The 12,689-nt window shown below is 35.2% G+C and overlaps 1 protein-coding gene across 4 annotated transcripts in view; it reads right to left on the reverse strand.

Moving 5' to 3' along the window:
- The window catches only part of s100p (S100 calcium binding protein P), a 51,173-nt gene extending 46,318 nt beyond the window's left edge, over positions 1-4,855 (reverse strand). For 2 of the 4 annotated variants that reach the window (XM_087273300.1, XM_087273297.1), the window contains exons 1-2: positions 4,690-4,855; positions 3,349-3,407 (exon numbers count right to left, since the gene is read on the reverse strand). The gene's annotated coding sequence lies outside the window, so the exon portion shown is untranslated. The remainder of the gene's footprint in view (positions 1-3,348; positions 3,408-4,689) is intronic. The other 2 variants (XM_087273301.1, XM_087273299.1) reach the window with 1 other exon arrangement.
- Between the last annotated feature and the right edge of the window lie 7,834 nt (positions 4,856-12,689).

The following is a 12,689-nucleotide window of genomic DNA, read 5'->3' on the forward strand; positions in this document are numbered from 1 at the left end:
CTGTAGGTGTTTTGGTCATGACAAATTGACATTACCAAGACCTCAACTGTCATAAATCTGTCATAAACATGCTGGCCAAATGCCAACTTGTCAACTAATATCAACTTGACATAACCAGATGTATCATAAGCTGTCATTATCTTAGTCATGACAACTTGACACTACCAAAGAAACAAAACTTGTAGATGTCTTTGTCATGACAAATTGACATTACCAAGACCTCAACTGTCATAAATCTGTCATAAACATGCAGGCCAAGTGCCAGCTTGTCAACTAATGTCAACTTGACATAACCAGATGTATCATAACCTGTCATTATCTTAGTCATGACAACTTGACATTACCAAGGAAACAAAAACTGTAGGTGTTTTGGTCATGACAAATTGACATTACCAAGACCTCAACTGTCATAAATCTGTCATAAACATGCTGGCCAAATGCCAACTTGTCAACTAATATCAACTTGACATAACCAGATGTATCATAAGCTGTCATTATCTTAGTCATGACAACTTGACACTACCAAAGAAACAAAACTTGTAGATGTCTTTGTCATGACAAATTGACATTACCAAGACCCTAACTGTCATAAATCTGTCATAAACATGCAGGCCAAATGCCAACTTGTCAACTAATGTCCACTAGACATAACCAGATGTATCATAACCTGTCAATATCTTAGTCATAACAACTTGACATTACCAAGCAAACAAAACCTGTAGATGTCTTTATCATGACAAATTGACATTACCAAGACTTCAACTGTCATAAATCTGTCATAAACATGCAGGCCAAGTGCCAGCTTGTCAACTAATGTCAACTTGACATAACCAGATGTATCATAACCTTTTATTATCTTAGTCATGACAACTTGACACTACCAAAGAAACAAAACTTGTAGATGTCTTTGTCATGACAAATTGACATTACCAAGACCCAACTGTCATAAATCTGTCATAAACATGCAGGCCAAGTGCCAGCTTGTCAACTAATGTCAACTTGACATAACCAGATGTATCATAAGCTGTCAGTATCTTAGTCATGACAACTTGACATTACCAAGGAAACAAAACTTGTAGATGTCTTTGTCAAATTGACATTACCAAGACCTCAACTGTCATAAATCTGTCATAAACATGCAGGCCAAGTGCCAGCTTTTCAACTAATGTCAACTTGACATAACCAGATGTATCATACCTGTCAATATCTTAGTCATGACAACTTGACATTACCAAGGAAACAAAAACTGTAGGTGTTTTGGTCATGACAAATTGACATTACCAAGACCTTAACTGTCATAAATCTGTCATAAACATGCTGGCCAAATGCCAACTTGTCAACTAATATCAACCTGACATAACCAGATGTATCATAACCTGTCATTACCTTAGTCATGAAAACTTGACACTACCAAAGAAACAAAACTTGTAGATGTCTTTGTCATGACAAATTGACATTACCAAGACCTCAACTGTCATAAATCTGTCATAAACATGCAGGCCAAGTGCCAGCTTGTCAACTAATGTCAACTTGACATAACCAGATGTATCATAACCTGTCAGTATAAGTCATGACTAGACATTACCAATATGATATGGCACTTGTTGGCCTTATTATATACATTTGCTTCAGAATTGGTGTGAAAAGAGTTCACTGGAGATGCTATTTAGCAGAAATAAACTAGTAATTAATCAAGGACTGAAATCTCTGGTCCTTGAGGATCATGAAATAGAGACAGCTGGATGTTTAAAACATTTAAAAAAAAGCAATGCAGAGATTATATCTCATTAGGAGGTTACAACAATTTGGTTTGAGTCAAGATGTTCTGGAGATGACATACAAGAACTTGGTTGAAAGTGTTGTGAGTTTTAACATGATTGCATGGTATGGACTGTTGCCAATTAAGGAAAAGCAAAAACTGTGTCGAGTAGTAAAAATTGCCAGTGCAATTGTACGTATAGCACAAAGACAGCCAAATGAAATTAATTTAATGAGAATTAAACAGAAAGCACATGTCATTATTGAAGATTGTTTCCATCCCTTAAATATAACATTTCAGCTCTTGCCATCAAAAAGACGTTTTAGGCAACCTCAAGTAAAGAGAAATGTGTATCAAATGTCCTTTGTGCCTTGCCATTAGAATTTTAAATACTGAGTACTAAGTATGTCTGGGGTTTTAAATTGAGTTTTTAATGTGCTATATGTGATTATATTGAAGGTTTTGTATTGCCTGTTTTTTTCTGTGATGTCTGTAATGTGAATGTTGATGTGGTTGTGTGGTGAAGCCAAAGATACATTTCCATTTGTGGACAATAAAGTAAAGTAAAGAAGTAAAGTAAAGTAAAGTAAAGCAAAGTAAAATAAAGTAAAGAACAAAACCTGAAGGTGTCTTGGTCATGAAAAATTGACATTACCAAGACCTCAACTGTCATAAATCCGTCATAAACATGTAGGCCAAATGCCAACTTGACAACTAATGTCCACTTGACATAACCAGATGTATCATAACCTGTCAGTGTCTTGGTCATGACAGCTTGACATTACCAAGACAACCTCAATTGTCATAAATCTGTCATAAACATGATTGTCATAAAGTGGTACAGACTATATTAATACTTTATCTTTCATTATTGCTGATGTCTCAGGCTTTTAACATGGTACATCATGATAATACAGAAGACGTAAAATCAATAAATCTTCCTCTCCTGTTCTTTCCATCTATCGTTGAATCATTTCACTGCAGTCGCTAAACTGATATTATTCAACAGTTTACCAGGGTCATGTGCATCATCCCAGCTGAAATCTACACCAATTGTGCATCTGTTGTCTTTAAAGTTACACTGATTCACAGCCAATCTGACGGCACGAATGAGCAGTATGACACCCTTCAGTAAGCGTCTCTGTATCCCATGTGTGCAAAGTGATAATGGGATGTGGCTTTGCTGCCTGCTGGCTGGGGATCTGATATAGTAGCTGAAAACAGCGGCACCAAAGAGACTGCAGGCTCGTTTTGAAGGTCAGCCGGTGGGCCTTGATCAAATACAGGTCAAGAGGTCATGTTAAAAGCGCTGCTGCTACAGCTGGATGATCTGTACCCAAACATACCAAAGCAACAGCAAAGAAAAACAAGACATCTGTTTGATTCGATAAAATAATATGTAGGAATGCAAATCAAATGAAAATGAAGAGTTGCTTGAAGGGTCTGCTGTAATAGTCAAGCAATCCCAGCTGTTTTTGATCAACAAACAAGACTCGACTTATAAAAAAGGATAACGCCTCAGTGTCTTGAGGCTAGAAGTTCAATTTCGGTGGATGTTTACTGATAAACACAGTTATTGGTTCTCTTACACAAACTGTAGCCGCACTACAGCAAATCCATTTATCAGTCCCTCCAGGATCTTGTGTTTCTGTGAACACAAAATTGCATTCAAAATGAAGAACATACTGTGAAATTCAGATGAGGCTGCAAATTTTGTCAATTGTGCAGATTTGCATCAGATTTGTAAATAAGTGACATATTTGTATCCATGGACTGGATAATAGCCATGCACTTACATATTTTATTCTGACCCAAAATATGCCAGAAAGAGTTTTTGGTAACACTTTTCTTGAAGAGTGTGTTTATAAGACTGTCATAAGACTGTCGTGACATCTTTATAATCATGTCATGATATGCATGTCATGGAGACTTTATGCATGCTTAGGACAACTGTTACATTAAGTGTCATTTGCTTAGTTATGCCATTTTAAATGCAAAGGTGGTATTGTTTATGAAGTCTTTGTAATGACTTGACATAACCAAAAGTATCATAACCTGTCAGTGTCCTAATCATGACAACTTGACATATCCAGGACAACAAAACCTGTAGGCATCTTCGTCATGACAACATGACATTACCAAGAGAAGCTAACTTGTCATAAATCTGTCATAAACATGATTGTTATAGTTTTCATAAAGTTGTACAAAGTTTATTGCTACTTTATCTTTTATTATTGTTGATACCACAGGCTATTAAAGATCCACTATTATTAATTTATGAAAATGAGCTAACACAGCACTAAGTGAATGAAAACATCCAGCTGTGGTTTAAATCTGAAAGTGCACCGTGTTTAAAACTATTGATTCTTTAACGAAATAGTCGACTCAGAGTCAAATAAATGAATCGTTTTGGGTTCGGATCTTTTGCTTGAACTTGTCGACATCGATACGGGACGTTACTAAATATGAAGTGCCGGTTGCGGTAATAATGTGAACACGCCATTCCCTTTAGACACTAGCAGTTTTAAAAATAATATTTTTAAAATATTTTTAAAATATTTGAAAACTAATAAAATTAATTTAAATGAAATTTCACAGATTTCACACTGTATGATCCAGTAGGGAGAAGAGCTACTAACTTTGTTTCTCTCTGCGTTTTCATTAAATAGGCCAAAACTAATGTTGTTGTTTTTCTGAATGTGTATTTTTTTCATAACAATCACAAGAAATGGCACTAATATTGTTTAAAATATTTCAAAAGCTGCTATAAAATAAGCCAATTTAGGCCATAAAATCGGAAAAATATCCTGCGAAATCCAGAGAGACAATCAAAGTCTAAAGTCTAACAAACAACTCACTCTAGATAAAGTCTCAGTATCAAAACTCAAACTCCTGTGATGCATACTATAACAGACATAAACAGTGCCTACCTTCAGGCGTCTTTGTTCTTTTACCGGATTACCTGGCCAATAATCCCATTCCTACCAGGCGATTGTGTTTGTCAGCGGCGTTTTAAACTTTTCTGCAGATGTGCTATTGGTTAAGCCTGTTCGCAAAGAGCACTATTAGTGAGAGAGACGTGCTAACGCTGAGTGTAAGCCAGTGTGCTCAAAATGTTTCAGATGACTGCTGCTGCAACAAGAGTGACAGGCACAATAGACTCTCATGCTTAAAATTAGTCAACTCCAGTCTGTGTGAACATCAACACACTCACTGATGGCCAACAAACTAGTAGCCGTTTTGAGGATAAAAATGTCTTTAAAGGGTTTCTATTTTACCCCTTTTTCAAGATTTAAGATAAGTCTTTTGTGTCTCCAGTATGTGCTTGTAAAGTGTCAGCTCAAAACACACATTAGATTATTTATTAGACCTTTCAGAAGTTTGGATTTTTCTGCTCTGAACACAATGTAGCTGTTTTTGTTGCCACACTCCTATGTCATGTTGTGGTGGGCCTCAAAATGAGAGAGATTTGGATCCTATTTTAACATCAGGAAATAAAAAAAGAGACTTATTGTGTTCATATCACCCCAATATGACTGTGGACACACTATACCTACTCTGGTAAAATAGTTGGGTTAAAAATACCATAACATATAACCCAACTATAGGTTAATATAGCACCTTCCCAACATTGGGTTCTTTTGATTAAATGTTATTTATTCCCTTCTGGTATTACTATTACTACTATTCATTTCATAATTATGGCTGTGTAAATAAATAAAAGTCTCCGCTGTGTCCTAAAGGTGAGAATGACGGCTGGATATCTTAAATATATGTATCATTTCTTAAAACAAAACTGTAGAGATGTAGAGACTGTAGAGGTAGAGAAAGCGTTTTTATCCATTTAAAATAGATCGGCTATGAAGTTCGCATCTGTATCATCAATAATTGAAAGTGCTGGTGAAACGGATATAAAAAACACAACATGGAGGTGTAATTTGATTAAAAAAAACAATATTATTGCGCTGGAGATTAAATTTTAAACGCAAAAACAAAATTACACACGCATATGAATACAGCTGTTCTGTGTCCGTTAAATCAGCAGACTGTTGAAATTGAAATCTAACCCAACTGGTTGAGTTATAATATAACTTACCAAATAAAGGTTCTAAATAACCCAACAAAGCATCAAATATTTAACCCAGCTGGTTGAGTTACTATTAAATAACCTAATAAAGGTTAAAAATAACCCAACAAAGCTCCAAATATGTTTAACTCAACCATTGGATTACATAAATAACTCAATGTTTTTTAGTGTGTACACACAGTTCTGTTACAAACAGCTTACAAAAGGTGATTTCCATCATAGGTGCCCTTAAAGTAGATTGTAATTATGTCTATTGCTGGCATACCATGTTATCAGTTGCCATGACTTTGATTCCTTGATATTACAGTGTGTTGTTGTACCTTAAGATGTATTGAAGAATATAATGAAAATTCAGTGTACATGTGCATTTCTAAAATGTATTTGTTGAAAGAATTAACAGTTTGATTTCGCAACGACACAGGACTTTGTTTACGCATGGTAGTAATACATTGATAATCATTAAAAGATTTGTTTTCAATTAAACCAGTTTGATGTTACACCATGTTTTAGGGTGTTTTTTTATTCATACATTTGACTCATTAAAGAGGAATTATACTGAAATTGAACTATTTAATTGTTTATAGTTTATATATTTTACGTATAGTTTGTATATATACAGTTGAAGTCAAAATAATATGATTAATATTATAATCAATAACATTATGAATATGAATAATAAAATACTTTTTCAAATATTTCCTAAATTATGTTTAACAAAGCAAGGAATTGTTCACAGTATTTCCTATAATATTTTTCCTCTGGGGAAAGTCTTATTTGATTTATTTAAGCTAGAATAAAAGCAGTTTTTGAATTTTTAAAAATCTTTTTAAGGTCAATACTATTAGCCCCCTTAAGCTATATTTGTTTTCGATTGTCTACAGAACATAATACTGTTATACAATAACTTGCCTAATTACCCAAACTAAAGGCTAATTAACCCAGTTAAGCCTTTAAATGCACTTTAAACTGAATACTAATGTTTTGAAAAATAGCTAGTAAAATATTATTTACTTTCATCATGGCAAAGATAAAAGAAATTTGTAGAAATGAGTTATTAAAACTATTATGTTTAGAAATGTGTTGAAAATATTTTCTCTCTGTTAAACAGAAATCGGGGGAAAATATACAGGGGTCTAATAATTCTGACTTCATCTAGATCACAGGTGTCAAACTCAGTTCCAAAAGGGCCGCAGCTCTGCACAGTTTAGTTCCAACCCTAATTAAACACTCCTGATCAAACTAATTGAGTCCTTCAGGCTTGTTTGAAACCTACAGGTAAGTGTGTTGGAGCAGGGTTGGAATTAAACTGTGCAGGGCTTCGGCCCTCCAGGAATTAAGTTTGACACCCCTGATCTAGATCCTCCTGAGACCCCGCCCAATGACATGTGTCCCCTGTAGTGCCCTGCTGAAAAATCCAGCTTAAACCAGCCTAGGCTAGTTGGCTGGTTTTAGCTGGTTGACCAGCCTGGTTTTAGAGGGGTTTTGGCCACTTCTAGGCTGGTTTCCAGCCATTTCCAGTCTGCTCTTAGCTGGTCAGGCTGGAAAATTACCAGCCAAATCCAACTAAAACCAGCTTGACCAGCCTGGTTTAAGCTGGATATAGCTGGTTTTGGCTGGACTCCCAGCTTGGCTGGGCTGGTCAAGCTGGTTTTAGCTGGTCATCTCCCAGCCTGACCAGCTAAGACCAGGCTGGAAATGGCTGGAAACCAGCCTGGAAGTGGCCAAAACCCCTCTAAAACCAGCCTGGTCGACCAGCTAAAACCAGCCAACCAGCCTAGGCTGGTTTAAGCTGGATTTTTCAGCAGGGTGGACATTGTGTTTTCATAAATTTTCTTTGAATTTTATGACCAACTCTGTCAAGTCCTGTTGTACTGTCCAGGAGACATCCTGGGCTTTCTAATGATATGTCATTTGATTGACTGGCATGCTAGAAACCACTTCTTACACTGCATCCAAAATGGCCGACATACAAAAAAGCACATCTTATGGGAAGGAGAGAGGCATGTACAATTGAGCTTTTTAAATGTGTTTTTTTTTTTTTACTATTATTATTAAATATATATTTGTTTATTAAAGTGTCAGGAACAATACATTTAGTTTTCAAAGCTGTTAACGTGTTTGTGTTTCAAAATATCCTCCTTTTTTAGATGTCCACTATAGGACACCAGGACCATCTTAATGTAAATAATGACTGCATGTTGTAGGGCCAGAGCTGAAGCAGAGAGGATTCTTTATATGGTAGTTGAGGAAGACCCTGATTTAGAGTCTGACAATCAGACAGTTTTTAATCGCTTTTATGTTAAACTTGTTTTGGATTAACATCACTTCTTTTTTTTTTTTTTCTTTTGAGTTTGGCTTTCTTTCAGACTAAACTGTTTCAGGAATTTCAATACAAAAGGGGGAAAAATGGCTTTGGTTTTGTTTTTGTTACATTAATATAGGATTAATATCCCTTTACAGCCATATCCTGTTTTGTTGTGTGAGTTTCGGTCGTTTCAAACTAAAATGGTCCTGTGGTCCACTACAGTGGACATGCTGTAAAATAAAAAATAAAAACAAAATATAAAAACTCTAAATTGTAGAATTTTTACCCATAGGATGTAGAAAAATCACAGAAAAAAAATTCTTTGGGTCTCAGGAGGATATGAAATATATACTCACTCCTGTTTTTTATTGTAAATATTACAAATTATTTTGTATTGTTAGCAATAATTAACACTGATATTTATTCATGAAGGTGTGACTATGCACTATTTATCATGTTTTCACCCATATATCCTGAAAATAACTTCAGGATTACTGAGCTATGGCGCCACCCTGTGTTTGAAGTCTGAAATTGCACATATTGTCACACAAGCGTAGCTCAAGATCACTTAAAAGCAGGGCTGTCCAAACTTGATGCCAATGGGCTGAAGGTAAATATAGTTACCATGGGCAAATACTTAATCTATTTAATTATATTTTAAAAATGACTTGCTTTATATTAACCAACACATAGTATATATTTGTACATTTTATAATGAACTTATTGTTTCCCAGAGATGGGTTACAGCTGGAAGGGCATACGCTGCATAAAAACATGCTGGATAAGTTGGCAGTTCATTCCTCTGTGGCGACCCCGGGTTAATATAGGGACTAAGCCGAAAAGAGAATGAATGAATAAATAATGAACTTATTAAAGTAAATACAAAACAAGAATTAGAACAGAATTACACTAGTTTTTGCCTAGATTTGCTTCTGCGTCCTTCGCGTGACAGTATTTACATTTTTAAAAATCTGACTCATTTACCACATTTAATTAAAACATTTTTTTTTTATTCATTTAATAAAAATAATTCTGTTTGCTTTTTTTGTAGCTCAGTAATAAAACAAACAAAAAAGGTCAGGTCACATTTGAAACAACGATCTCTGTGTTAAAAGCTTTCGCCCCAACCCTCTCCTTTATTCTCACTCTTCTCTCAGATGGCATGGTGGGCCAAACAAAAGGTTACAACGGGCCAACATTCTGCCTTATTTTGGTTAAAAGAGATAAAAGTAGCATGATGAACTATAAAACAGCTGTAAACAGTTTACCTTAGCTGTTTGTGCTGTATTTGACTCATAACATGTGTTTAAATTGAGAAAAATGTGGTCAATACAAATAATAATAATTAGAAAACACATGTATTATCTGTAAATCCATTCCATACAGCACCACAAACTTATATGATAATAAATAAAATTAAATAAGGTGAGTTACTAAAGATTTGAGAGGCAGTCAGTGAAAGAGGAAAAAAACTGAATGGGAAAAATCACCTTACCCCTGTTTTCTCATGGGTTCTTTTAAGTGTCTCTCTTGCGGTGCGGTGTTGTTCTCTGACGGAGCACTTTGTGTTGGTCCCAGGAGGAAAGAATTGAAGGAAATGTGTAACACTTCCGTCAGTTCTGATAGAGCGAGAGGATCAGCTCTGGGAGACACAGACTTCACTTCTGAACGATAGACTACAATAACAAAAACACACGTCTGCACAGGGACTCCATCAATTCCTTACATGTGGCCTTGATGTCTGGAAAGATGCGTTTTTCTGTTGCCCTAATTCCCAAAGACAGTCATGTGTTTGTTTGGATGAATGAATGATAGTGCAGCATGTAATTATTCATCAGTTTGATTACAGTGAAGGAATTCCCTTTATGTAAATATTTGAGATATATTTCAAACTACTCTGTAAATAGAGCAGTAGCCACAGACTATGGTCATTTTATAAATCACAATGAATCGTGGTTTTAAATTAAATAAATAAAAATGTAACAAATTATTTTTAAATATAGGATATTTAAGAGTGACATATCTCTTGACTTACATAGTCCAAGTCCAATCTATAATCACTTCAGGTACAAAGAAGTGGTTGAAGTGGTCTTGTTGGTTATTCACCTTAGATATGTCAATGCACACAGTGATATAAATGCTTCATAAAAGGATTGATCATCTAGGAATAAACATGTATTTACTCTACCTGACAAAAGTCTTGTCACCTATTCAAGTTTTAGGTACAACAAAAATTAACTTGACGTCTTGTTGATCATTTGGGATCAGAAGCGGCTTATATGAAAGGCAAAGGCCTCTAAATTACGCTTATTTTACCAAAATAAAATATGATCATGCCTTGATTTTTCAATAGACCCTTTTTACATGACGTCACACGGTTTCCGGTTTCACTCCACGCAGTGTATCATTACTTCTGCCTACACAGAAATCCCCATAGAGCACTCACTCAGTCAGCTGTATATATATATAAAAAAATGTTTTGCTCGTTCAAATTACTTATTTAAAATGAGCTGAAACAACACAATTGAGATTTCATTGGGACAACTTAATTTTTAATGTTCAATCCACATACATTTGTTAAAAGTGTTAAGTTAACTTAATTGATTTGTGTTGGGACAACATGAAGGAATTGTGTGGAACCCTGCATTTTTTATAGTGTACGCCTGCTTTCTGTTGTCTGCATTCAAGGTGAGACATCTGACATCTAAAAAAAAAATAAAACAAAAAAAAACTTACAGATCATCCAGATATCTGCTTAAACCAAGAAAATGGGACTTTAAACTGAGTCTATTGCTTTGTGTTGCTGTCTTTACTGCAGATTAGGAAGGCACAACAACACCTCTTTTTCCTCAGGTGTCTCAGGAGTTTGGAATGAGCCCCCACATCCTCCGCTCGTTCTACACCTGCACTGTGGAGAGTATCCTGTCTGGCTGTATCACCACCTGGTATGGAAATAGCACCAGCAGCAGTCGCAAAGGCCTACATAGGATTGTGCAAACTGCTGGATGCGTAGCAGGAGGTATGAGCTTCCCTCCCACCAGGACATTTACACCAGGCGGTGCATAAGGAAAGCCAAGACCATTATCAGCGACTCCAGCCACCCAAGCCATAGACTTTTCTCTTTGCTACCCTCAGGTAGATGGTTCTGCAGCATATGGTCACGCACTAGCCGACTGAAGGAAAGCTTCTTTCCTCAGACTATCAGGCTGATGAACACACCCCACACAGACTCTTCCATACCCCTCACTGCACACCATCAATATGTAGCATGCACTGCACTTTAACCAATCCATCCTTGAAACAACTATGTGGACACCTATTCATTGTACATATAGCTGACAGTCTCACATTGTCCTGTTTTTTTTTCAGGAGTATGCTGTTGTATTTTGCACAGTCTGTATTTTGCACTGTCATTTTATTTGCACTGTCGTTGTATTTGCACTGTATTTTGTAAGCTTTTCACTCATCATAGCACACGTGCTGCTGATGGTGTGGCAATAAAAGTGATTTGATTTGAGAATAAGTTGGTATGGACTTATATTTATATAACTTATATTTTAGATATAGTATTTGTCAAATAAAGATTTCAGTAAAGAATTTTTTATAAAAGATTTTTTTGTATGTGTGTGTGTGTGTGTGTGTGTGTGTGTGTGTGTGTCCTGAAGAATAAAAAAATAAATGAAACTGGGTGTTTTACTGTGGTTGTTTACAGTGGACAGCTGATTCACAAACACATTCATATTATTCACATTCTACTGCTCAGTTCTCTGCCATTTTTTCTATATATGCATTTTATTCATTAACATAAAACATTTATGTATATTTAATGTCAAAATTAAATGAAACAGAATTACAATGTTGTATGTGACTCTTAATAATCAAACGGAATCATTATAAAAATATAAAATTGCAAAAGTAACATCAAGAAGACTGCATTTGAATCCAGTATGAATTTATTTGTAGCATTATTAATTAAAAGGTAGTACTTATATCAAATTAAATCCACCCAAAAAGTAGTGGTAGGACATAATTAATTCATTCAAACGGAGAGACTGAACAAAACAATAATAGATCAGTAAATAATAAATTATGAAACTGATTGCAATTATAGACATACCAGGTAATATAAGAAGATTTAACAAAGGACAGTGCTCATGCTGGAACATTTACATAAAACAAATAATATAAATGTATATTAAGAGCAACATTTAAGTTAAATAAATCAATTATTGAGAGAAAAAAATAATAATAAGTGAAAAGGTTGCAAACATGCTTTCCTTGATAAACAATAACGTATTCCTATTCTTAATAACTTGAATCATCTTCAAACTCAGAAAGCAGTGAAGTATTGAAAGAGAAACATTTGGACACTTCCCCAATACCAATAATAGCCTTAAATCAGATCGTGCAATGTTAATATTTTTATTTGCAAATTTTCCAGAGAAGTCTCCCATTCATTCAAAAGTAAACCGGAACTGAAAATACACTGCGTTGCCGACAGGGGGAAGTGAAGTGACGTAATTGTGAAAAGGGTCTAA

This window comes from Danio rerio, chromosome 11 (genome assembly GCF_052040795.2).
Source record: "Danio rerio strain M-AB ecotype USA chromosome 11, GRCz13ab, whole genome shotgun sequence".
NCBI classification, from domain to species: domain Eukaryota; kingdom Metazoa; phylum Chordata; class Actinopteri; order Cypriniformes; family Danionidae; genus Danio; species Danio rerio.